The 24,592-nt window shown below is 33.9% G+C and overlaps 2 protein-coding genes across 2 annotated transcripts in view; one reads left to right on the forward strand and one right to left on the reverse strand.

Annotated features, from left to right (window-relative positions):
- mwh (multiple wing hairs) overlaps positions 1 to 7,285 on the reverse strand; it is a 194,735-nt gene extending 187,450 nt beyond the window's left edge. Inside the window, exon 1 of the mRNA XM_089087066.1 lies at positions 7,191 to 7,285. The gene's annotated coding sequence lies outside the window, so the exon portion shown is untranslated. The remainder of the gene's footprint in view (positions 1 to 7,190) is intronic.
- LOC148954372 (uncharacterized) overlaps positions 1 to 24,592 on the forward strand; it is a 250,965-nt gene that overhangs the window by 14,072 nt on the left and 212,301 nt on the right. The gene's annotated exons all lie outside the window — the stretch shown is intronic.

Raw genomic sequence — 24,592 nt, forward strand, 5'->3', positions numbered from 1 at the left:
TTATTCAAGCGCATGCCATATCAATAAAGAATATATCTTACTACCTTTTATTCAAATGCTATAGCTAAATTAAATAAAACATCAAAGAGAAAATGGTTAGCCACTGAAGTTGAAAACAATTATCTTTTCATTTCTATTTTGTCACTATTAAAAGTGCTAACCCCCTCCCCAACAAAAATCCTGGATTCACGCTCCCCTCCCCTACATTTAGGAAAATTAAGTCATCCCTAGGTCCACCCTCTCATTGAGTTAATCTTGCGATATATTCAAGCGAAAGGTATATCAATAAAGAATATATCTTACTACCTTTTATTCAAATGCTATAGCTAAAATCACTAAAATATCAAAGAGAAATGGTTAGACACTGAAGTTGAACACAATTATGGTAAAAACAATCTTTCATTTCTATTTTGTCACTATTAAAAGTGCTAACCCTCTCTCCATAAAAAATCCTGGATTCACGCTCCCCTCCTGTGAATATAAAAGAAACTTTAACGAAAGAAAGCTTGAAAAAAAATCCGTTTAACTTCTCCAAAATAGCGCAGTGTGTCTGCGCTTAATTATTGCAATTGCCTCAAAGTGTTTTAATTTGACAGTGAAACAGTTCCTTTTGACTTTAGCTGCCGCGTTCGTAAACACAGAGGGAAAAGGGGTGAAAGCTAATTTTAACCTCGCGTAGAGCATTATGTCAAAACAGAACGGTTAATAACAACAGTGACGGAAGTCTCAGTTAGAGAAAGGATTACAATATGGAAAAGCTAAATTTTTCGAAAGGATAATTATTACTATTTGCGAGAATTTGGTTGTAAAAAACAATGGGGTGGGGGGGGGGTTAGGTTTTGAGGGTAAAAGAATATATTTTACGTTTTATATCGATTATAAAGATTGTATAGTGATGTTTGTACTAGAGTGGGACGGGGGGGGGGATTTACCTGAATATACTGGAGGGTGACCAAGGAAAATAATTTTATTTGAAAATAAAAAATGTACTTACATTGAAAATTGAAGTTGACATGGCTTCTAATTCATCAAATTTATCCATTGTGTCACAATACTTTCTGATAATTTAATCACATTGCATGTCCGTTATATACGAAATCTCAAGGGCGAATTGTTATGTAACGGGGAAAACCATATGTAACAAGTCCTCTGATTGGCTGAGAAGGAAACACGTGATCTAACTGTTTTCTATTTCTGGAAACTCATGACATTCGTTGAGAGCAAAACAACAACAACAACAACAACATTGACCTTGACATTTGCCTCGAGCTTACAACAACAACAAATACCGTTTCCTGGATCATAACATTTGCCTCCAGCTTACAACAACAACAAATACTATTTCTGGATCATAACATTCTTCCCTAGCTGGCACTTGTCCAAAAACAACAAATACTCTTTCCTAGATCATAACATTCTCCCCTAGCGGGCACTTGGCCAAAACAATAACAATAAATCGACCTTGGAAAAAGAGGTCTTAACACTGTCCCCATTAAACTATGTAAAAAAGTTGTAGGTGGCAGCAGGGGTGAGTGTCACGAGCTTTAGGGTCATCTCTACTGTTCATCGCAAAAACATAAGCTGTTCCCACAGAAGGATTTTCGTTATTAATAAGACAAAATTGAATTCAGAAAGCAATATATTTTCACCGTTAGTACTGTTAAGGTTAGGGTAGCATCTTAAGAAATTTTCTACCTCTACAAACTCATACAAAATGTATTTAAAAAAGAGATTGTAAAAGTTAAAGATAATTTTTGTACATAAATTTCTGCGTGTTCATTTTGCAGACAAGAAAGCTCAACTTATTTCAAAGTAAAAATATATTCCCTTATTTTCATAATCATCTTTTTATACTCAAAATTCAATTAGCATTCCCCTTTTTCTGCTATAATTCAAATATTTGAATTGAACTTATACTGAACATATTAATTCGCTAGACGTTTTAGCTAAGAAAATTGAAAATAAAGTAAGCATATATGCTATGAACTGTACGAAGTAATCGTTTGTAATTCCAACCCCATTCTCAGGTATGAACACAGGGATAGGGATCTTTGAATCCAAGTCCCTTTCTCTGGTCCTATAGTCAAATTGAAAATGATATTCAAGAAACTTGAAACTACTGTTAAAGTTAAAACCATGTTGGTTGATATAGCCTATTTACGGTGAAAACTACATTTTTTCTACTGAAAAGTACATAAATCTTAATAATTTCAATAATTTGTTGGAATTCAATAAGCAAGTCACAATTCCAACAAAAAATTGGATTTTTTTGTGAATTGTTTCAATTCAATAAGCAAGTCACAATTCCAACTGGAAAATTGAATTTTTTTTTACTTGGTTGAATTCGAGCAAAGAATTTTGTTGGAAATAAATTTTTTTTTTTTTTACAGTGCAGCCTTTTCACTTGAGACACGACACCAAAAGTGCAGGTTTTAGTACCATTTGAACTTGATGATGGTGGAATTTATATGAATGACGTGGATATGTGCAATATCTTTTATATGAGCTATAAAAGCTCTACCAACGATGTTCTGGTAGCCTGCCAGTGCCACCCTTTGAGAAATAGCACAAAAAGTGTCATTTATGTGCCATAAGGCAATTGCAGATAGCAGAATTTAAAAAAAACACATAGATATGAGAAATAGCTTTTAAATGAGCCATTAAGAATCTCTTTCTGATGTTCTGGTAGCCCGCTAGACCTGTTGAAAAAAAAAAAACAAAAAAAAAACGGGAGACAGATCAGTGCTACCGATGCAAAAAAGAGATTTTCCTTGTTGTTCAAGGAGGGGAGCAGTAACTTCCCTGTACAAGGTTTTCACCATGTTGATTCCAATGATACACTTTGCATTTTGATATGACGCCATTTTCGAGGGGTTTGAGGCTTTTTTTCGAAATCAACATATATTTCTTTTCGCAATAAAATTTTACTTTTAGGACGAACCGAAATAATAGTTAACGTTCCAGAGTCAGTGTCAGATGAAAATTTTTTTCACTAGGCAGTTTTTTTCAAAAAAACGCGTTTTTTAACTTCTTGTTACTATGGGGTGTGGTTCGCTCTTCAGTAGGTTGTACCTACCGCTGCAACCATGATACCGTGCCGGGACATGCTTTAAAAAAATGAGCCTAGAAAATTACTTAAAAAAAAACAACAGCGGATACCGATATTCCCGATACGATACATACGATACCGATACGCACGATACCGATACGCACGATATCGATACGCCCGATACCACATACATCCCTTCCCCAGGGACTATGGAGGACCATATCATCATCAAAACCATATATATATTGGACCTTTGAACTACGTTAAACCAAATGGCTATCTCAAAATTTTTATAGGACTAGTTTGGGGAGGGGGTCTGTTGGGAGGGTGGCTATTTGCCCTCCAATCTTTTTGGTCACTTAAAAAGGGCACTTACAAATTTAACTCCCTTTCGAATGAGCTATTACACACCTCTCTATGATGCTCTGGCCACCCCCTAGCCCTTCTATAATAAAAAAAGAAAGAAAAAAAGGGAGACAGATCAGTGCTACCCATGAAAAAAAGTCATTTTCCTTGGTGTTCAAGGTGGGGGACTGTAATTATCCTATAAAAAGTTTTGTACCATGCTTATTCCCACGGTGCACTTTTTATTTCAATTTGACGCCATTTTCAAGGGGTTTCAGGCTCTTTTTCGACATCACCATAAATTTCATTTTGCAATAAACTTTTACTTCTAAGATTAACCGAAACAATAGTTCCCATTCCTGATTCAGTGTCAAATGACAATTTGACACTGACTCACTAGACTGTTTTTTTTAAACACGTTTTTCAAGTTTTGTTTCTTTAGGGACTTGGTTCGCTCTTTACTAGGTTGCAGCTACCGCTGCAACCATGACATCTGTTCCTGGCTCATTGAATTTTTTTGTTTGTTTCTTAGAATTTCTAGAGGAGGTAGTAGGGTAAGAGGTTTTGATTGGAGGTCAGCAGGCACTTTTTGAGAGCACGATGGGGTCGTATATTCGAAAATCTCCTTGTGGTCTAAAAGTGCAAATTTTCATGCTGGTCTTTTAATAACCTTTTCTGCAGGTTTATTAAGATCCTTGAAGTTTCAATAAAATGATTAAAAAATGGAATTTTCAATGGCATTCCCCCAAAGATATTGTTTTAATTTAGGGACAGTTCTGGGAAGGGGAAAAAGCCACCCCCTTTCCCCTCCACTAAATTGACACCGCTATTTTTATTTTTTTGATAATATACAAACATATCTTTTGACGCTTTTTTCTAATTTGCGGGAATTTAGGTTTTGGAAGTTTTGGCAATGAATAACGTAAGAGGTTTTGGCAATCAGTAACAGTAGTCATTCTTCTTTTAAAAATTTCAAAGAGGTTCTTCCTTTTAACAATCTCAACGTCAACTCAGCAAACTAAATTTGATTTTTTTTTATTATTATTATTTTTTTTTAAGTTTGGTATCGTTTATCTTGTTAGCCGAGTGGTTAGCACAATGGACTTGAAATACTGTGTCCGTAAGGGCAGGGACTTGGGTCCTGGTGTTGCTGATTATGAAAATCCTTAAAAAAAAGAGACGAGAAGAAGACATGGAAGAAGCGCAAAATAAGATTTGTGGAATTAACCACAAATCTTCACTTAACCAATTTAAACAATCATACTTCATTTTTAGTGTGCTTGATACTTGAAGTTTAACTGTTGCATCATAAATTTTGATTGCTATATGCAAACCGGTACTTGAGTATTACACGTACTCTTTTATATACTGCTAAAGAAGTCAAGTTTGGTTAATGCTGATGAAATAAAATAAAATAGGATGAATATATAATAGTTTTGAAACAAATTTGGGCTATATATTTGAATATTAGGGGGGAGGGGTAAAGCATACCATATATTAGATACATAACCTAACCTAGGTACCTCCCCCCCCCCGAAACCCCAGACAACAACAGTTTAAATATCGTAAACGCAATGAAAACCATGCTTTGCATTGCATGGTTCTATAGCGGTCTCTTTAATTATCTCGTCTTTAGCGGGTTTTTCGTGACTGGTTTAATTGCGTTATATAAAAGAGTGCGTTTAATACTCAAGTACCTGCAAACCCTATATGATATAGTATTAAATTGCTGCTGAATTCTATATACTATAGAATTCGGTAATTTTGGCGAAATTTATTTTACGGTAGACGTAAAGATAATGGGAAAACAGGAGACAAAAGGTTTCTGTGGCGGTTGTTAAACTAATTTTGTGCCCATACAAAACAAAACAAAAACTGTGACCTATGATCTAGAAAACATTATAATCATACAGTACTGAACCCTTGAAAACATAAAAAGGAGGATGAGAAAAAACAATGCTAAAAAATGTTTCCATGTAAGAGCACATCCATACTATTAAGTTTAATTATTTTTATCAAGTATTTTAACTATTTATGATTACGCCTATAGCGTAATGTGTAATTGCTTGTCGCTCATTAGAGCTTCCCGGATTGCTTCTCCCAAAGGTAGACTAATCATTGAAAAAGGGTATATTTTTCGGCATCTTTCGAATTCATTTGGGAGACCGTCGACTTCTTGAATAGTGTGCATAATAATTATTATTATGCTGTTTGTAATAAAAGCAGTATTTTTATTTACCAAAGTCGCAACTATAACTTTGACTTTGGACGGCTTATATTGCTATCGTTTCACATGCAAGCTACCAGCCATGAATACAGTTTAGAATCAGTATGTAGGTATTTTAGAAATCATTAAGAGTAAATTCTAAAAAATGAGAAAAATAATTAGAATAAATGAAAAATACATGAAATTGTGAGTGAAATTTTAAGATATCAATTTTCAGAGCAGACTGTCGATCCACAGGCAGTGATTTCTTGTTTCTTCCAAATACTTCCATTTTTTAAAATTTGAAACCAGCTTTAGGTAGAAGGGCTTAAGAGCCGGGCAAACGTAACTTTTTTCGGGAACGATTTCAGCAGCTCAGTGGGAAAACGATAGCGGTACAATAACATTTCCCTTTAGGCGAAATTTTCAAAACTAAACATCAGGGGCACCAATAGTTAACCGCAGTTTATCAATACTCAGTAGTTGCATGATTGATCTGAACTTAGTTCTTTTGATTTTCCTGCTAAAAAGAAAGAAACAACTGAGGAGTGAAACGTTTGATATCTGTCGCTCTATTCACTTCTTCTTCTTTTTTTTGATGATCGCAATAAAATTCGGTGACTTTTCTTTAAATCGGCACCAAAACTAGAAAATTGTTCAAGCTCGAATGGCTGCCGTTTCCCTTGCGATACGGTGCCGATTTGGCAAATCGGTGTTGAAAAGAGTTACTTGGGTACTTGTTAATTATCCAGAACGAACTCAAGAATTTTACTTTGTTTGATCTGAGCAAACCAGCTTTTCTCTTCTTGGACGTGTTCTGTATAATTAACAAGTACCGTTACGTGTGTCCAGCCCTTTAGGGAACACACTATGTCCTGTAAACTTCTGATCAGAGAGCTGCGAGGGGCGACGCACATTCATTGTAAAAAGGTGTAATCGAAACAACGGTGTAACAAGTTTATCTACAAAAAGACATACAGAGAATATTGTCCTAACCTTCTGTATTAAACATGCGATTTATTTCTATTGGTTTTTGTTACCTGTCTTCGAATGTTAATCAAAATATTCCTTATATCTGAGGAGACAGATAGATTACGCTTTTAAAACCTAGCTAGTTTTAAACCCAAATTAAACTGGAAACCTGCATTAAATGAATTGGTTTCATGCAATGAACGTAGGCCTATATTAATTAAAACCTAATTGGCTGCTTTGAATGAATTTTTCGGAAACAAGGGATATTGATCATTAGTGCCAATCGGGCAAGAGGAGGGACAATTTCCTTTGGATTTTTCGTCCCCTCCCTTTCTAGATTTTGAAAAATACCCCTTGACACATTCGTCGAACAAAAAAAAGAAAGGAAAGAAGTAACACCATTAGATTCCTGATTTTCCGCAATTTTCAAAAATCCTGGTCAATTTTCTGACAAAACATCCCCCCATCCCACTGATATTCCCATATATAGCCCTAATAAAAGCCTATATTTCTCCGCGCCATTGGTTCGTTTGTCGAACAGTTTTTGTTGTCTTGACTTGATGGAATTTAGTTTCGCCTGAGTAAATCAAAATGATATTAAAAAAAAATATTAATCACCTTTCAAAGGGTGGGTGTACAACCTCGTCACAATTATCCCCAAAATGTCTTAATATCAAATCAACAATTTAACTGAGCCACATTTTCAGCTGTGATGATCTGAATCTGTTGTAGTATTGAAGCTGAAACTCAGTTAGCGGTTCTTTATTGTACCCGACGGCGAATAAATTGTCAGAAAGACCATGTGTTTGACTGAAACAGTGATAATTGTAATTTTTCAGTCAGTCGTGTAAAGAGACATTTTTTTAAAGACAGATTTTCTGATGAAAGTAAAGAGCAAAGTTGAAATCCTATTGCAGAGCTTATGATGGCTTCAGTTATGTAAAAGATCAAAAGTCTGTCTCATCCTTAACTGCTTACTCTTTACTGTGAAGTTTGGCTTTTGTTCAAATTTTTAAAGAAAATTTGCAATTGGAAAAAAAAAAGATTCTTCAAAGCGCTAAAAAACTTTCGTTTAATGAGCAGGGTGTTGAAAAGGGGGCAGTTCCCCTTATATACAAAGTAATTTCAATTTGTTTTGAGTTTTAAACTTACTCTTTACTTTAGTTGAAAAATCTTTTCTATTTGTTTAATTACATTTCATGAGACTGTAAAGAATTATGAATGCAATACTTTTGGTAACGCAGAAAAAAGATAAATATTTCAATGATCTCTGTTTGGATTTTGACATTAATCAAACAGTTCATGATAACTGACTGTAAGGATAAAGTGTAACGTATATGAGGGGATTTGCCCCCTCCTGAACACCTCGCTCTTAAGATTTTGTCACAATTCTTTAAAAACCACTTCTGAAACACAAAGGTCGTTTAATTAGAGCAATATATAACTTTTTTAAAGTGCCAAAAAACTTCAGTGTGAAGATCGAGGTGTTGAATAGGGGGCAACCCCACTCATATACATAATCATTTTTGTTTTTTTTTAGTTTTAATGTTGCTCATTACTTTCAGTTGAAAAAACTTGTTTTTTTATTTAATGATGCTTAGAGACAAACATTTTTCTAAAGGCAATGGAAAAAAAAATATCAATTATAGTAACAAAGTATAAAAATGAAAAAAGTAAGTAATTACAAAACAATAGACGAAAAAATAGCCTACTTACAACAACTAAGATATAAACTCCCAGACGTCTGTTCTGTTGAGCAATGTCGAAGTGTTGGAGGGATATTTTTTAACAATATTGACAGTTTTGAATTTGGTTATCAAGCACCAAAATATATAATGCCTTTAGACTACTCAGTGTTTATAAAAAGTAACGCATTTTCAAAGTAGTTGGGTCAAATTAAAACGTTAAAACTAAGATTAAGAAAATAAAAATTTTTATTAAAAGTTTTCGATTTAGTTTTGAATACCAAAAACCAAAATATTTGACACCTTTATACCTCATAACCGTAGAAAATTAAATCTTATTCAAAGTGGTAACTAGGTAAATACAATCACTCCTGGAAAAGACAAAAAACGTATCCGTTCAGGGGGAAAAATTCCCTGCATTCCGTTTAGGGGAAACATTTCTGATTATGGTGGTTTCATATATCAGTTCATGGGTACTCTTGCGATGCAAGCAAAAGTTGACGGTATATTTTTACCAAAATTACCCCTTATTAAGTTGTCTACTATAATCATACAAACTTTCTTGTGTGCTAATAATTGCACTAATTACTAATTAACATACTTAGCATCAGAATAAGAAGCTGATTCTTTGATTTAATGTCATCAATAGTTAGGATCTTATACTTTCGTTATTGACAAGGATAGTTATTTACTTACCATTCGTTACTCTGAAGAATCATATTATTTTTGCTGTTGTTGTTGCTCGAACCAAATCATATAGAAAAAATGTTTCTGGAAAACTAGAAAAGGGTCATTCAGTCACAAATTAGAACTTGTATTTTCCTTATTAAGGGTCAAAATCTATTGGCCGGCAGCCAACAATGGAGCAACACACATTTTTTCCATGGTTTTTCTCTATTCTGCTCTCTTTCCTTTGGTTTCCTTATAATAACTTTATAGTACCAAATTTCCAGGGGGGGATGCCCCCCTGCTGGTGCCCATTTAATTTAAGGTAAAATATTTGACAATTTATAGATTGTGCAATTTTTTTATTGTTTACACAGGATTTGTCATTGGGAAAGGGAAAAATGTTCGAACCTGGTTGTGTCACAAAATAGTAAGGGTCTAAATGTGAAACTTCATTGGATGCTTAGAGGCATTTCGAACTAAATAAAAATCCACTGTGTGCATCCTGGTTATATGGAAGGACGAATAAAATTTGAAAATAATTATTTAGAGAAAGAAACAGAAGGATTGATAAAATATTGACAATAAAGAATACGGTTATTTTGGGGCAAATTATTTGTCAATTGAAAATTATGCAATTTTTCGACTGTTTACACACAGGATTTATCACTTAGAAAGGAGGGAATGTTTCAAACCACATGATTTCCAAAAGACTAAGGGTGTCAATGCGAAATGCTAGTGAATGTTGAGGGGTATTTTTAAACTAAATTAAATAAAAAAACAAGTTTTTTTTAACTGAAAGTAAGGAGCGACACTAAAACTTAAAACGAACAGAAATTATTCCGTATATGAAAGGGGCCGTCCCCTCCTCAACGCCGCGCTCTTTACGCTAAAGTTTTTTATTGTTTAAAAAAATAGAGTTGTGAGAAAGTAAAACTTTAGCGTAAAGAGCAAGGCGTTGAGGAGAGGACAGCCCCTTTCATATACGGAATAATTTCTGTTCGTTTTAAGTTTTAATGTCGCTCCTTACTTTCAGTTAAAAAAACTTGTTTTTTTATTTAATTTTTGAACGTTTTTGAATAAATGCAGGTTTTGATCTTGGTTCACAGTACATGAATAATTAAAACAAAATTTGCATATTAATTTACTTTTATTTGGTTAAATGGCTTTCTCGAAACATGTTTAATTTTATTTACGAACGTTTTTATTAATAATAAATATACGTAACTTACAAATTAACTTACGTAACGAACTTCTATATACATATATTACTAATACGTATATTAGGGGGTTCACCCCCTAGTTGATACCTCGCTCTTTAAGCGAAATTTTAAATTTTGTTCCAATTCTTTAAAAATGACCGCTTAATCACAAAGGCCGTTAATTAGAATAAATAACTCTTATGAAAGTACTAAAAAATCTTTGGTTTAAAGAGCGAGGTGTTGACTAGGGGGTGAACCCAATCATATACGTAATATTTTCTGTTCGTTTAAAGTCTTGATGTTGCTGCTGTTGCACTTGAAAAACTTGTTTTTTTATATTTAATTTCTGATTTTCTTTTAAATAATGCTGGGAAGTCTGGCGTCCCCTTCATAGCAATGTCCCTTCCCCATGAGAACTTCCTTCATGGAAAGATCCTCCTACATAACCCCCGACCCCTCCCCCACTACCAGGAAAAATCTCCCCTGAAAACGTCTGTACTGTATACTTCAGATTAACCAATACTATATGTTAACATTGGGTAAAGTTCATAACTTTCGGCCCTCCTCCCGGGAAACTTCGGGGTATTAAGTCATCCTAAAAGAAATACTTATAATATTTTCGAACATGCTGAACAAAATGGCTATCTCAAAATTTTGGTCGGGTGACTTTGGGAAAAAAATAAGCGTGGGAGGGGGCTTAGCTGTCCTCCATTTTTTTTTTGTTCACTTAAAAATGGCACTAGAACTTTTAATTTACGTTCCAATGAGCCCTCCCACGATATTCTAGGATCACTGGGTCGATACGATCACCCCTGAAAAAAAAAACAAAAAACCCGCACCCGTGATCTTTCTTCTGGCAAAAAAATGCAAAATTCCACATTTTTGTAGATAGGAGCTTGAAACCTCTACAGTAGGATTCTCTGATCCACAGAATATGATGGTGTGCTTTTCATTAAGGTTCTATAACTTTTAGGGGGTCTTTCCCCCTTTTTTCGAAAATCAGTCAAATTTTCTCAGGCACGTAACTTTTGATGAGTAGGATTAAACTTGATGAAACTTATATATTTGAAATCAGCATTAAAATCCAATTCTTTTGATGTATCAATGTGCATGAAAATACCGTTTTCTAGAGTTTCGGTTACCATTGAGCCGGGTCCCAATAACCAATACTATATGTTAACATTGGGTTAAGTTCATAACTTTCAGCCCTCCTCCTGGGGTCTTCGAGGGATTAAGCCATCCTAAAAGACATAGTTACAATATTTTCGACCATGGTGAACAAAATGGCTATCTAAAAATTTTGATCGGGTGACTTTGGTAAAAAATCACCTGGGAAAGGGGTCATGTTGCCCTCCATTTTTTTGGTGACTTTAAAAGGACCCTTGAACTTTGAATTTCCATTCCAATGATCCATCCTACGACATTCTAGGATCACTGGATCGATACAATCACCCCTGGGGAAAAGAAAAAAAAAAAAATAAAATAAATACGCATCCGTGATCTTTCTTCTGGCAAATTAAATAAAAAAAACAAGTTTTTTTAACTGAAAGTAAGGAGCGACATTAAAACTTAAAACGAACATAAATTATTCCGTACATTAAAGGGGCTGTCCCCTCCTCAACGCCTTGCTCTTTACGCTAAAGTTTTTTATTGTTTAAAAAAATACAGTTGTGAGAAATTCAAACTTTAGCGTAAAGAGCAAGGCGTTGAGGAGGGGACAGTCCCTTTAATATACGGAATAATTTCTGTTCGTTTTAAGTTTTAATGTCGCTCCTTACTTTCAGTTAAAAAAACTTGTTTTTTTCTTTAATTTTTGAACATTTTTAAATTAATGCAGGTTTTGATCTTGGCTCACAGTACATGAATAATTAAACCAAAATTTTCATATTAATTTACCTTTATTTGGTTAAATGGCTTTCTCGAAACTTGTTTCATTTTATTTACGAACGTTTTTATTAGTAATAAATACACGTAACTTACGAATTAATTTACGTAACGAACTTCTATATTCATATATTTTTAATACGTATATTAGGAGGTTCGCCCCCTAGTCAATACCTTGCTCTTTAAGCAAAAGTTCGAATTTTGTTCCAAATCTTTAAAACTGACCGCTTAATCACAAAGGCCGTTAAATAGAATAAATATGTCTTATGAAAGTACTAAAAAATCTCTGGCTTAAAAAGTGAGGTATTGACTAGGGGGTGAACCCAATCATATATGTAATATTATCTGTTCGTTTAAAGTTTTGATGTTGCTGCTATTGTAGTTGGGAAACTTGTTTTTTTATATTTAATTTCTGATCTTTTTTTAAATAATGCTGGGAAGTCCGGCGTCCCCTTCATAGCAATGTCCCTTCCCCCACGAAAACTTCCTTCATGGATATATCCTCCCACACAACCCCCCACCCCTCCCCCCACTACCAGGAAAAATCTCCCCTGAAAACGTCTGTACTGTATACTTCCCAATAACCAATACTATATGCTAACATTGGGTAAAGTTCATAACTTTCAGCCCTCCTCCCGGAAACTTCAGGGGATTAAGTCATCCTAGACATACTTATATTATTTTCGAACATGCTGAACAAAATGGCTATCTCAAAATTTTGATCAGGTGACTTTGGGAAAAAATGAGCGTGGGAGGGGGCCTAGTTGCCCTCCATTTTTTTGTTCACTTAAAAAGGGCACTAGAACTTTTAGTTTCCCTTCCAATAAGCCCTCCCACGATATTCTAGGACCATTGGGTCGATTAGATCACCCCAGGGAAAAAACAACAACAAATAAACACGCACCCGTGATCTTTCTTCTGGCAAAAAATGCAAAATTCCACATTTTCGTTGATAGGAGCTTGCAACCTCTAAAGTAGGATTCTCTGATACGCGGAATATGATGGTATGATTTTCATTAAGGTTTTATAATTTTTAGGGGGTCTTTCCCCCTTTTTTCGAAAATCAGCCAAATTTTCTCAGGTGCGTAATTTTTGATGGGTAGAATTAAACTTGATGAAACTTATATATTTGAAATCAGCATTAAAATCCAATTCTTTTGATGTATCTATTTATATCAAAATCCCGTTTTCTAGAGTTTCGGTTACCATTGAGCCGGGTCCCAATAACCAATACTCCTAAAATCATCCTAAAAGACATAGTTATAATATTTTCGACCATGCTGAACAAAATGGCTATCTCAAAATTTTGATCGGGTAAAAATGGACTTTGGGAAAAAAATGAGCGTGGGAGGGGGCCTAGTTGCCCTCCATTTTTTGGTCACTGAAAAAGAGCACTATAGCTTTTAATTTCTGTTCGAATGAGCCCTGTCACGATATTCTATGACGACTGGGTCGATACGATCACCCCTGGGGAAAAGAAAAAAAAACAACAAAAAACATTTGAACACGTATCCGTGATCTTTCTTCTGGCAAAAAATGGAATATTCCACATTTTTGTAGATAGGAGCTTGAAACCTATGCAGTAGGGTTCTCTGATACGCTGAATATGATGGTGTGATTTTCATTAAGGTTCTATTACCTTTAGGGGGTCTTTCCCCCTTTTTTCGAAAATCAGCCAAATTTTCTCAGGCGTAACTTTAGATAGGTAAGATTAAACTTTATGAAACTTATATATTTGAAATCAAAATTAAAATCTGATTCTTTTGATGTATCTATTGGTATCAAAATTCCGTTTTTTAGAGTTTCGGTTACCATTGAGCCGGGTCGCTCCTTACTTACAATTCGTTACCACGAACTGTTTGAAAATGGAAAATTCCACATTTTGTAGATAGAAGCGTGCAACCTCTACAGTAGGGTTCTCTTATACGCTTAATATGGTGGTGTGAATTTCATTAAGGTTCTATAACTTTTAGGGGGTCTTTCCCTCTTTTTTCGAAAATCAGCCAAATTTTCTCAGGCGCGTAACTTTTATATTTGAAATCAGCACTAAAATGTGATTCTTTTAATGTATCTATTGGTATCAAAATTCCGTTTTTTACAGTTCTGGTTACCATTGAGCCGGGTCGTTCCTTACTTACAGTTCGTTACCACGAACTGTTTGATCAAAGGGCACTATGGACAAATGGCTTATAAAAAAGGCTTATCTGTAATATTTTAGGAATAGCTAAGGGTTTTAACTTGAAACTTTCAGGCCCCCTACTGCTGCTACTTCAGCAACGGCTGCGACCATTCATTAATTTGACTGTAACTACTTGCGACTGTAACCACTTGCAATTGCGACTGCTTTCGGGTAATTTTAAAAAGGTTTTTGATCAACACCAGAGCATATTATTTGCATGCGGGTTGTTAAAAATTTTTATCAGCAATAGCCTTAGAAGAGCCGAGTGTATTAAAATGAAAAGTTCAGGGCTTGTTGAAAGGGATGTTGGAAAGTAATTGAGGGGAAGGGGGCTAAATACCTGACAACTCAGCTTCATATATCTGTTAAGTCTCCCTCCCAACAGACCCTGGGGCAAGAATCAAAATTATGCAATTTATCCATTGTTTCTATGCAGTATTTATGATTGAGAAGGGGGGGGGAGGGCTATATCCTGGGTATAAAAAAAAGATGAAGATATTACGGTGAAACTTCATGACGTTTTGACCATTTTGAACAAAATGGCTAATTTGGATCAAATGTCTTTGGAAGAAGGGTAGTTAAAACGGGCATGGGAGGGAAACGGATTGGTATCAATCCCTTTGATTCTTATAAAAGCACTAAAACTTTCAATTTTCAGCTGAATGGGCACCTTCCAAAGTTTCTACGATAATTCCTTCCATGGCAAAAGAGATTAATAAATTGAAACTTTATTGCTCTTTACTTATATTGCGTTTCAGAAATTTTTATTGAAAACCGCCAACAATTTATTCATTTCAACACAAAATTTAAAGAGGGCTAATTAAATTGTGATAAAATAATTTATTCTGGTACACAAAAACTGATCACAGTGAGTTGAGAGAAACAACACATCCTATAGAGATAAAAATATGTATATCATTAGGTCATAACAAAAAATACTGCGCAAAACACATTTCATACCTCTTTCCCTACATAGCATGATCAAATAGAAAAAAATATTGATAACGTAAAAGAAAAAAAAACTTTGTTAGTATTAATTATTTGGTATGGTATGAAAGATATAGATACAGTGCATTTCATCCTTTCTTCTAACCTAAACACTTCACCAGCAAAATTCTTATTAGACTTCGAAAATTTATATATTGAATTTTTAGACTTACTTCCAATTTAACTATGTCCAAAATAATGTGAAAAATAGGGGTACACAAGCATTCTACAGCTGAAAATATCCCAACAGAGTTAGCTTTGGGAAAACATTTGAGTAAATGTAAGTATTCAGCAAAAACATGCTTTATGAATGATGATGAATTAGAAGAATCGTTCCTCTCCAAGCTCACATGTTCTTTCCATTCTTGGCCTTCTTGAAATCTTTGCCTTACACGAAATGTTAGTGTCTCCTGAGGTAAAATTCTGTAAACGTCCTCAAGCGGGACCTAGGTACTACGTTTATCCTCTTTTCATACTAAGGATCAGGGTAAAAACTAAGATGTCAAAGTTTGCTACGAAGTTCACTTGGCTATTAGGCTTTTAGGTTGAAAATTTCAGGGCATGGTGAGAGGGGTGTTCAACTGATATAAAGGCAATGCTTACATACACTGCACTGTAAAAAAAAATTGTTTGAGATTCAACAAAAATTATTTGTTATGTTTATCAACAAAAATCACACAAGGGCTCTTGGTATTAGTCGGAAAAACGTCAGATTCAGAGGGTAACATATGTTGAGCATTGGTATTTTTAAGGAATAGGGTAGCAGCTTCAAATATTTTCTACTACTACTACTACTAACAACTCATTGCAGCACCAAGCCGCCTGAGGCCAACACAGCTACGCACGCTCCTCCTCCACCCTAATTTATTCAAAGCCTCCCTTTTTACACCCGCCCACGAAGTTCCCATTTCCTTTAAATCTTTCTTTATGACGCCTTCCCACCCCAGACGGGGACGACCTGCTTTCCGTTTAGCCCTAGATGGTTGACTGAAAAGAACAATCTTCGGCAATCTGTCATCCTTCATCCGCAAAACATGCCCTAACCCCCTCAACTTTTCTTTCATTATAGACCCAGAAAGCAGTATTGAACTACATTTTTCGTATAGCCTATTGTCTGAAATACAGTCAGTCAGCCGGGTACCCAGAACAATCCTTAAGCAATTTCTCTGGCAAACTTCTCGCAAATTTTCATCCACTTTTCGGAGCGTCCATGCTTCAGAGCCACACTTGACCACTGTCATCACTGTAGCTTCTAAGATTCCAATCTTGGTTTGCAGACTTATCTTCCTATTCTTCCAGACTTTTTTTAACTGTGAAAAAACACCCTGAGCCTTGGCTATTCTATTTTTAACATCTTCACTGCTCCCACCATCTTTACTAATAATACTACCAAGGTAAGTGAAGCTGCCCACCTGATCAATCTTTTCAATTAACCAACGTCACCTTATCATCTTCACTTATTCCTAGCCTTAGTGACTTAGTCTTCCTAACATTAATTATCAAACCAATACTAGCACCCTGAACTCGCAAAACCTCTAAAACTTCATTCATTTTGCTCACACTTTCATCTAGGATGCTTAACTCATCAGCATAATCTAAGTCCAGGAGAGTGTTTCCTCCCCATTTGATTCCACGGTCTCCCAACGCCTTTCCTGTACTCCTTAAGACTAAGTCCATCAAAATGATTCATTTAAAGGGGGATAGATTACAACCCTGCTTAACACCTGATTTAATACAAAATCAGCTGCTAACCTTATTTCATACCTTAACCGTAGCAGTGTTATTCTCGTACAGAGCACTAATCACTTTAATGTATTTGTCTGGTATATCATACAAGGATAAAACCTTTACTAAAGCTCCTCTATCAACAGAATCGAACGCTTGCTCATAATCTATAAAACTGAGGACCAGCGGTGTTTGAAAACTTAGGCACTTCTCAATTATTAACCTAAGAGTGAAAATTTGGTCAACACATCCTCTAAATTTTATAAAAACGCACTTCTGTTATCTCAAAACTTTGTCTACTGCATCTCTCAGTATAATAATTATAATATTACTAATCAATTTGATGCCTGCAGAGAACAGACTAATGCCTCGATAATTAACACACTCACTCTTATCACCTTTCTTATAAAGTGGCTTAATTAAGGTTTTCCTAAAATCGTTAGATACATCCCCTTTTTCAAAAGTCATATCCATAATCTTCAGTAACTTGTTTCTAACCTCAGAGCCACCATATTTAAGAAACTCATTTACTACCCTATCAGCACCTGGAGCCTTATTATTCTTTAATCCTTTTAGCACTGTTGCTAATTCCTCCTCACAAAACAAATCTTCCTTCACATCCAAGGTATCACAAACTTTTTCATTTTCTAGCTAAGGAAAATCGCAAAGAAATGTATTACGAAACAAAATTGCCTATAAAAGTATTATGCAAATATAATATTTGTAGACAATTTTTGTGTAAGCACTTTGTAGACGTGTAAATTAAACTTTATCAATCAACCCAAATTTTGTTCTCTTTCTTTTAATCAAAAAGACAATTAGATTCTTTTTTTCTGTCGTAATTTTAACCTTTGATTGGAATTACTATATAACATACTACTTAAAATGTCACCTTAGTCAAATCCAATATGATATTCAAGAAAATTTGATCTAGCATACAAATCCAAACAAAATTGACTAATAAAGTCTGTTTTCGTTCGGAATTACATTTTTTCTGCTGGAAACTACATAAATCTTAGCAATTTCAAAAATTTGATGGGCTTCAAACTTGAATCAAAATTTCAAAAAAATTGGGTATTTTTTTGACCGGTTTAAATTCCAGCCAAAATTAGTCGGAAATCCAATTTATTTTTAGAGTGTAATACCACTCCTACTGTCGTTACTGCTAAAATAATACTCCTGCTGCTACTACTTAGGCTATTACGGTGTTACGGTGGTATAAAGGTATTACGGGGAAAGTTTTCAGGAAATACTGAGAAAAAAATTAAACCAAATCAAAACACACTATTTGCATTGAAGCTGTCAAAGGAGCATATCAGTAATATCATCGGGCCGGTGTCGTGCATTAAATTTAAAACTTAAAGGATATGTTGGGGGGAGGTTTGACTTACTCAAGAGCACTATGTACATGCTGCAACTGCTTCTACTGCTGCTACTACTAGTGCTATGCTACTACTGTTGTTACTATTACTAATACCAACTCTTCTACTACTACTGTCAACGTCTCCTGATCTGGTAAATGACCTCCTTGTACCCTCTCCCCCTTTCAGGAGTCCTGTATATGTGTGAAAGACAGATCCCTTAAATGTATATGCATATGATATTCCCTTTTAATAGTTATATTAATCATTAGAAAAAGTGTACTGAACTGCAGCGTAAAGCCTTGTTTCAAAAAAGAAGCCATGCAATGAAATGAAATAAATTACTGAAAAGGCCAAACAGAGTATATTTCTTCAGCTTCATCCCTTTTGCTACAAAAGAGAAAAAAAATGTTGTCCAATACAACTACTGTCTCCCTATTATCCCAATGATAACGAAGTCCGACTATAGGATCGATCTGTTGATTTTAAAAAGGTTCCAAATTCTGAGAAATTAAAGAACATAACAAATACAAAAAAAAAAAAGATAAGGAACTCATCTTTGTAAACGACGACATCTTGTAACAACAATCTTAATAAAACAATAAAAAATAGGCAAAACAGCAGCTTCCTCACTTATGCTGAAACCTTAGTTAAACAAACTATAATGATAAAACAGTAAGAATTGTGAAGGTACGGCTTTTAATTTTTTTTTATATGATAGTACGTGGTTCAAAAATTTATTCAAGCTGAATTCATTGAATAAAAAATAGTATATGTATTTGAAACTAAGTTAATTGATTCAAAGGAATGGTTCCCGAATGTCCATGCTTCTTGGAACCCTACTATCAACTATTTCTGGCAGAAGTGATTCAAAGAAGAATTTTTCGAGCTTTGGTAGTATTTTCTATATTTATCCCGTATTATCAAACACTTTTTTTCTACTAGGACTAAGTGGAATAGATAGTAAAGGGTTACATGTTTTCAAACTTCAATACCCTCCCCCTCATTTTCTTAACTTTCATGTAAAAATATTATACGGACCTCTGCATCTCTCGGTAAAATATTATGTAAAATTATGCACTAAAATATATAAAGCAAAAGTAAAAGAAAACTACATTGCATAAATCGTGATTAAGTATTTCATTTGCCCGTATAATTGTGGTGTTTCTTTTTGCATAAATATTACTAAATGCAGGGGCGGATCTATAACAGAATCTTGGGGGGTGGAGGGCAATGTGACAAGAGTGCCAATAATTGACCAAATTGGTGCCAGGAAAATGTTGAGGGGGGTAGTCCATACCTGGATCTGCCTGTGACTATGTACAAGCTCATTGATCAAAGTCTAGTTTTTTTTTCAAGATTTAGGCTACAGAATAGAATGAATTATAGTTGTATGCTATTTTTTTCTACTAGGGCACAAGTACAATAAAAATTGAAGGGTCATAAGTCACATGCTTCTTCCTAAGGCAAATTTAAAGTGTTTTAATTTAAAAGTCTAGGTGAACAGAGAATTGAAAAAGAAAAAAAATGATTGAATAAACTTAAACAAAAAGGTGTTGTTTGCCCTCTCCTCCGTTGCCCGTGTTACTCTGTTTATTAGTCTAAATCTATTTAATTCGTCTGAACAACTTCCTAAGAGTTTCAGTCTTGGGAGTTCTGCTGCAGGCTTTTCTTGAAGAGAGGTTTCCTTCAAGTTGAGTAAATGTTTAGTAAGTCGTCGTCTTCCAAGCTTTTTGTATTTTTGCTTTAGTTTTTCCCTGTGCTTCTGCACAGTCACCAAGCCAATGCCTCTTTTATTACCCTTCTTTACTATATTTCACCAGTAGGACCCCCTCCATTGATTCAATGATACCCATAGGGAAATTAACACAGAGAAATTAAGATAGAATTGCTGGATGTTGTTTGTTGGTTATGTTATGTTGGTTGTGTTTGTTGATGTTTGTTGGTTATGTTGATTATTATTTGATGGTCTTGATGTTTGTTGGTTGTTGGTTATGTTGTTTGTTGTATGTTGGTTATATTTGATGGTTATGTTTGATTGTTATATGATGTTGTTTGATGGTTATGTTGTTTCTTGGTTATTTTATGCTGATGTTGTTTGATGTTTGTGTTGTTTGATGTTTGTTGGTTATAATGTTTGATGTTTGTTGGTTATGAGTGTTGGTTATGTGATTTGATGGTTATGAATAATGGTTATGTGATTTGTTGTTTCTTCGTTATGTTATGTTGATGTTTGATGGTTATGTTTTATTGTTATGTTATGTTGTTTGATGGTTATGCTGTTTCTGGTTATATTATGTCGATGATGTTTGATTTTTATGTTGTTTGATGTTTGTTGGTTATGTTATTTGATGCTTGTTGGTTGTTGGTTGTGCGATTTGACGGTTATGAATGTTGGTTATGTGATTTTTTGTTTCTTAGCTATATTATGATGATGTTGTTTGATGGTCATGTTGTTTGATGTTTGTTGGTTTTGATGGTTATGTTTGATGGTCACGAGTGTTGGCTATGTTAATTTTCGACTGTTAGGTTAATTGATATATTTATGGCTGTGAATGCTGGTTATGTTAAGTTGGTTATGTGATTTTTTGGTTATGTTTGTTGGTTGTTGTTTGATGGTTATGTTTGATATTTATGTTGCTTATGTTACGATGATTATGTTTGTTGTTTATTTTGTTTGATGTTTGTTGGTTATGTTGTTTGATATTTGTTGGTTATGTTGTTTGATGGTTATTTTGTTTGTTCGTTATGTTGGTTATCTGATTTGATGGTTATGTTTGTTGTTGTTTCTTGGTTATGTTGTTTGTTGGTTATGTCGTTTGTTGGTTATGTTTATTGGTTGTTTTTTGTTGGTTATGTTGTTTGATGGTAATGTTTGAAGCTTATATTGTTGATTTGGATATATTTGAAATAAATGGTGTTACTAGGCAAAATTCCCACCTTGTTCCTAGGTAAATCGCCAGAAACAAGCTCCCCAGGTGCTAGAAGCCATTTTTGTTGATCCACTATACAAAAACATGCCCTCCCAGGTGGTAGAAGCCATTTTTTATAGATCGAGAATCAGTTTCTTTCTGGAAGTTGACCAGTCAACATCGAATTTTTTTTACACATGTCCGTTATACTTGTATACTTTGGGCAGCTGGTCATCCTGTGAGAATTGTACTTTTACTGATGAATATAAAGAAAAGCGTAAATTATGCAATCCATGCAAATTGCATAGAAGATATGCTGCGCAAATTATAGACTGTAATTCCTGCATTGAAGAGATTTATGACTCTCATAATAGAGGATTCTTATTAGACCCCGGCGCCAAGCCGATGAGGAAATACCGGCGGCGGTTAGTTAGGTTAGGTTATCCTATGTACGCGCGCGTACACCGGCTAACCTAACCTAACCTAATCTAGCCTAACCTAACCAACCTAATCTAACCTATGGTTTTTGTATTTCTATGTAGTGGGAAAGGGTGAAAAATCAAGAGAATGTAACTGTCACAAGGTAAACCACAACAAAACAATACTAAAATATTACAGTTTTTGCATTTCAGCTAAAGAAATACCAATGAACTTCGAAACATCAAAAAAAATGTAACTGTGCCAAGGTATAGCATACCAAAACAAATTTCAATGACTGAAATCAAAAATTAAGTTCGAAAAATCAAGAGAATTCAACTTCGTAATGCTAAAAAATGTAGAAAAAAAAATGGAATGTAACGACTTTTGGACTTCAATTATATATGTATAATATAAAATATGAAAATCTACTAGAATAAAACTGTGGCAAGAAGATGCACAAAACTACTAATCAAATATTCCAACTATTTAAAATAACTCAAATAAATTCCAAATGAACTTTGAAAAATCAAGAGAATGTAACTGTGACAAGGTAAACCACGACTAAACACTACTGAAATATTCCAACTCTAGCATTTGAATGAAAGAAATCCAGAATGAACTGAAAAATCAAAAGAATGTAATTGTGACAAGGTAAACTACGACAAAACACAACTGAAGTAATCCAACTCTTGCATTTCAGCGAAATAAATTCAAAATAATATTTGAAACATCAAGAGAATGTAACTTTGACATGGTAAACAAATACAGAACACTACTTAAATATTCAAATTCTTGCATTACCCGACGGAAATCAAACAAAAACATTTAAAAATCAAGTGAATTTAACTGTGACAAGGTAAACTATAATGCAACACAACTGTACTATTCAAAATCTTGCATTTCAATGAAAGAAATTTAAAATGAACTTTGAAAAATCAAGAGAATGTAACTCTGACAACGTAAAACACAACAAGACACTACTGAAATATTGCAACTCTTGCATTTCAATGAAAGAAATTCAAAATGAACTTTGAAAAATTCAAGAGAATGTAACTGTGACAAGGTAAAGCACAACAAAACACTACTGAAATAATCCAACTCTTGCATTTCAACGAAAAAAATCCAAAATGAACTTTGAAAACTTAACAGAATTTAGCTTGGGTAAGATCAACCACAACAAAACACTACTGAAATAATCCAGCTCTTGCATTCCAATGATAAATATCAACTATGAACTTTGAAAATCAAGAGAATGTAAATTTGAGAAGTTAAACCACGAGCAGAAACTATTGAAATATTCCAACTCTTGCATTTCAACGAGAGAAATTCAAAATGAACTTTGAAAAATCAAGAGAATATAACATATGACAATGTAAAGCACAACAAAACACTACTGAAATATTCCAACTGCATTTCAACAAAAGAAATTCAAAATGAACTTTGAAAAATTAAGAGAATGTAACTGTGACAATCTAAACCACGACAAAACACTACTGAAATAATCCAACTCTTGCATTTCAGTGAAAGAAATCCAAAATGAACTTTGAAAAATCAAGAGAATGTAACTGTGACAAGGTGAAACACAACAAGACACTACTGAAATATTCCAACTCTTGCAATTCAAAATGAACTTTGAAAAATTAAGAGAATGTAACTGTGACAGTGTGAACAACGATAGGAAACCGCTAAAATATTCCAAATCTTGCATTTCAAATAAATAAATTAAAAATAAACTTTTAAAAATCAATAAACTTTAACTGTGAAAATGTAAAAAATTACAAGACACTACTGAAATATTACAACTCTTAAATTTCAACGAAATAAATTCAAAATTAACTTTGAAAAATTAAGAGAATGTAACTGTGACAAGGTAAACCACGACAAAACACTACTGAAATATTCCAACTCTTGCATTTCAACGAAAGAATTTCAAAATGAACTTTTAAAAATCAAGATAATGTAGCTGTGACAAGGTAAAGCACAACAAAACACTACTGAAATATTCCAACTCTTGCATGTCAACGAAAGAAATTAAAAATGAACTTTGAAAAATTAAGAGAATGTAACTGTGACAATGTAAAGCACGACAAAACACTACTGAAATATACCAACTCTTTCATTTATACGAAAGAAATTCAAAATGAAGTTTAAAAAATCAAGAGACTGGAACTGTGACAATGTAAGCTACAACAAAACACTACTGAAATAATCCAACTCTTGCATTTCGACGAAAGAAATTCAAAATGAACTTTGAAAAAATCAAGAGAATGTAACTGTGACAATGTAAACCACGACAAAACACTACTGAAATATTCCAACTCTTGCATTTCAGCGAAATAAATTCAAAATGAGCTTGTAAAAATCAAGAGAATGTAACTGTGACAAGGTAAACCACGACAAAACACTACTGAAATATTCCAACTCTTGCATTTCAATGAAAGAAAATTCAAAATGAACTTTGAAAAATCAAGAGAATGTAACTGTGACAAGGTAAACCACGACAAACACTATTGAAATAATCCAAATCTTGCATTTCAACGAAAGAAATTCAAAATGAACTTTGAAAAATCAAAAGAATGTAAAAGTGACCAGATAAACCACAACAAACCACTACTGAAATATTACAACTCTTTCATTTTAACGAAGAAATACAAAATGAACTTTGAAAAATAAATATATTGTATCTGTGACTATTTAAACCACGAAAAAAAACTACTGAAATATTACAACTCTTGCATTTCAATGAAAGAAATTCAAAATCAACTTTAAAAAATCAAGATAATGTGACTGTGACAATGTAAACTAAAAAAAACAGTCCAGAAATATTCCAACTCTTGAATTTCGACGAAAGAAATTCAAAATGAACTTTGAAAAATCAAGTGATTGTAACTGTGAAAAGGTAAGCCGCGATAAAACATTACTTAAATAATCCAACTCTTACATTTCGACGAAAGAAATTCAAAATGAACTTTGTAAAATCAAGAGAATGTAACTGTGAC

This window comes from Artemia sp. Qi Xiang Cuo, chromosome 3, assembly GCF_049724085.1.
Source record: "Artemia sp. Qi Xiang Cuo chromosome 3, ASM4972408v1, whole genome shotgun sequence".
Taxonomy (NCBI): domain Eukaryota; kingdom Metazoa; phylum Arthropoda; class Branchiopoda; order Anostraca; family Artemiidae; genus Artemia; species Artemia sp. Qi Xiang Cuo.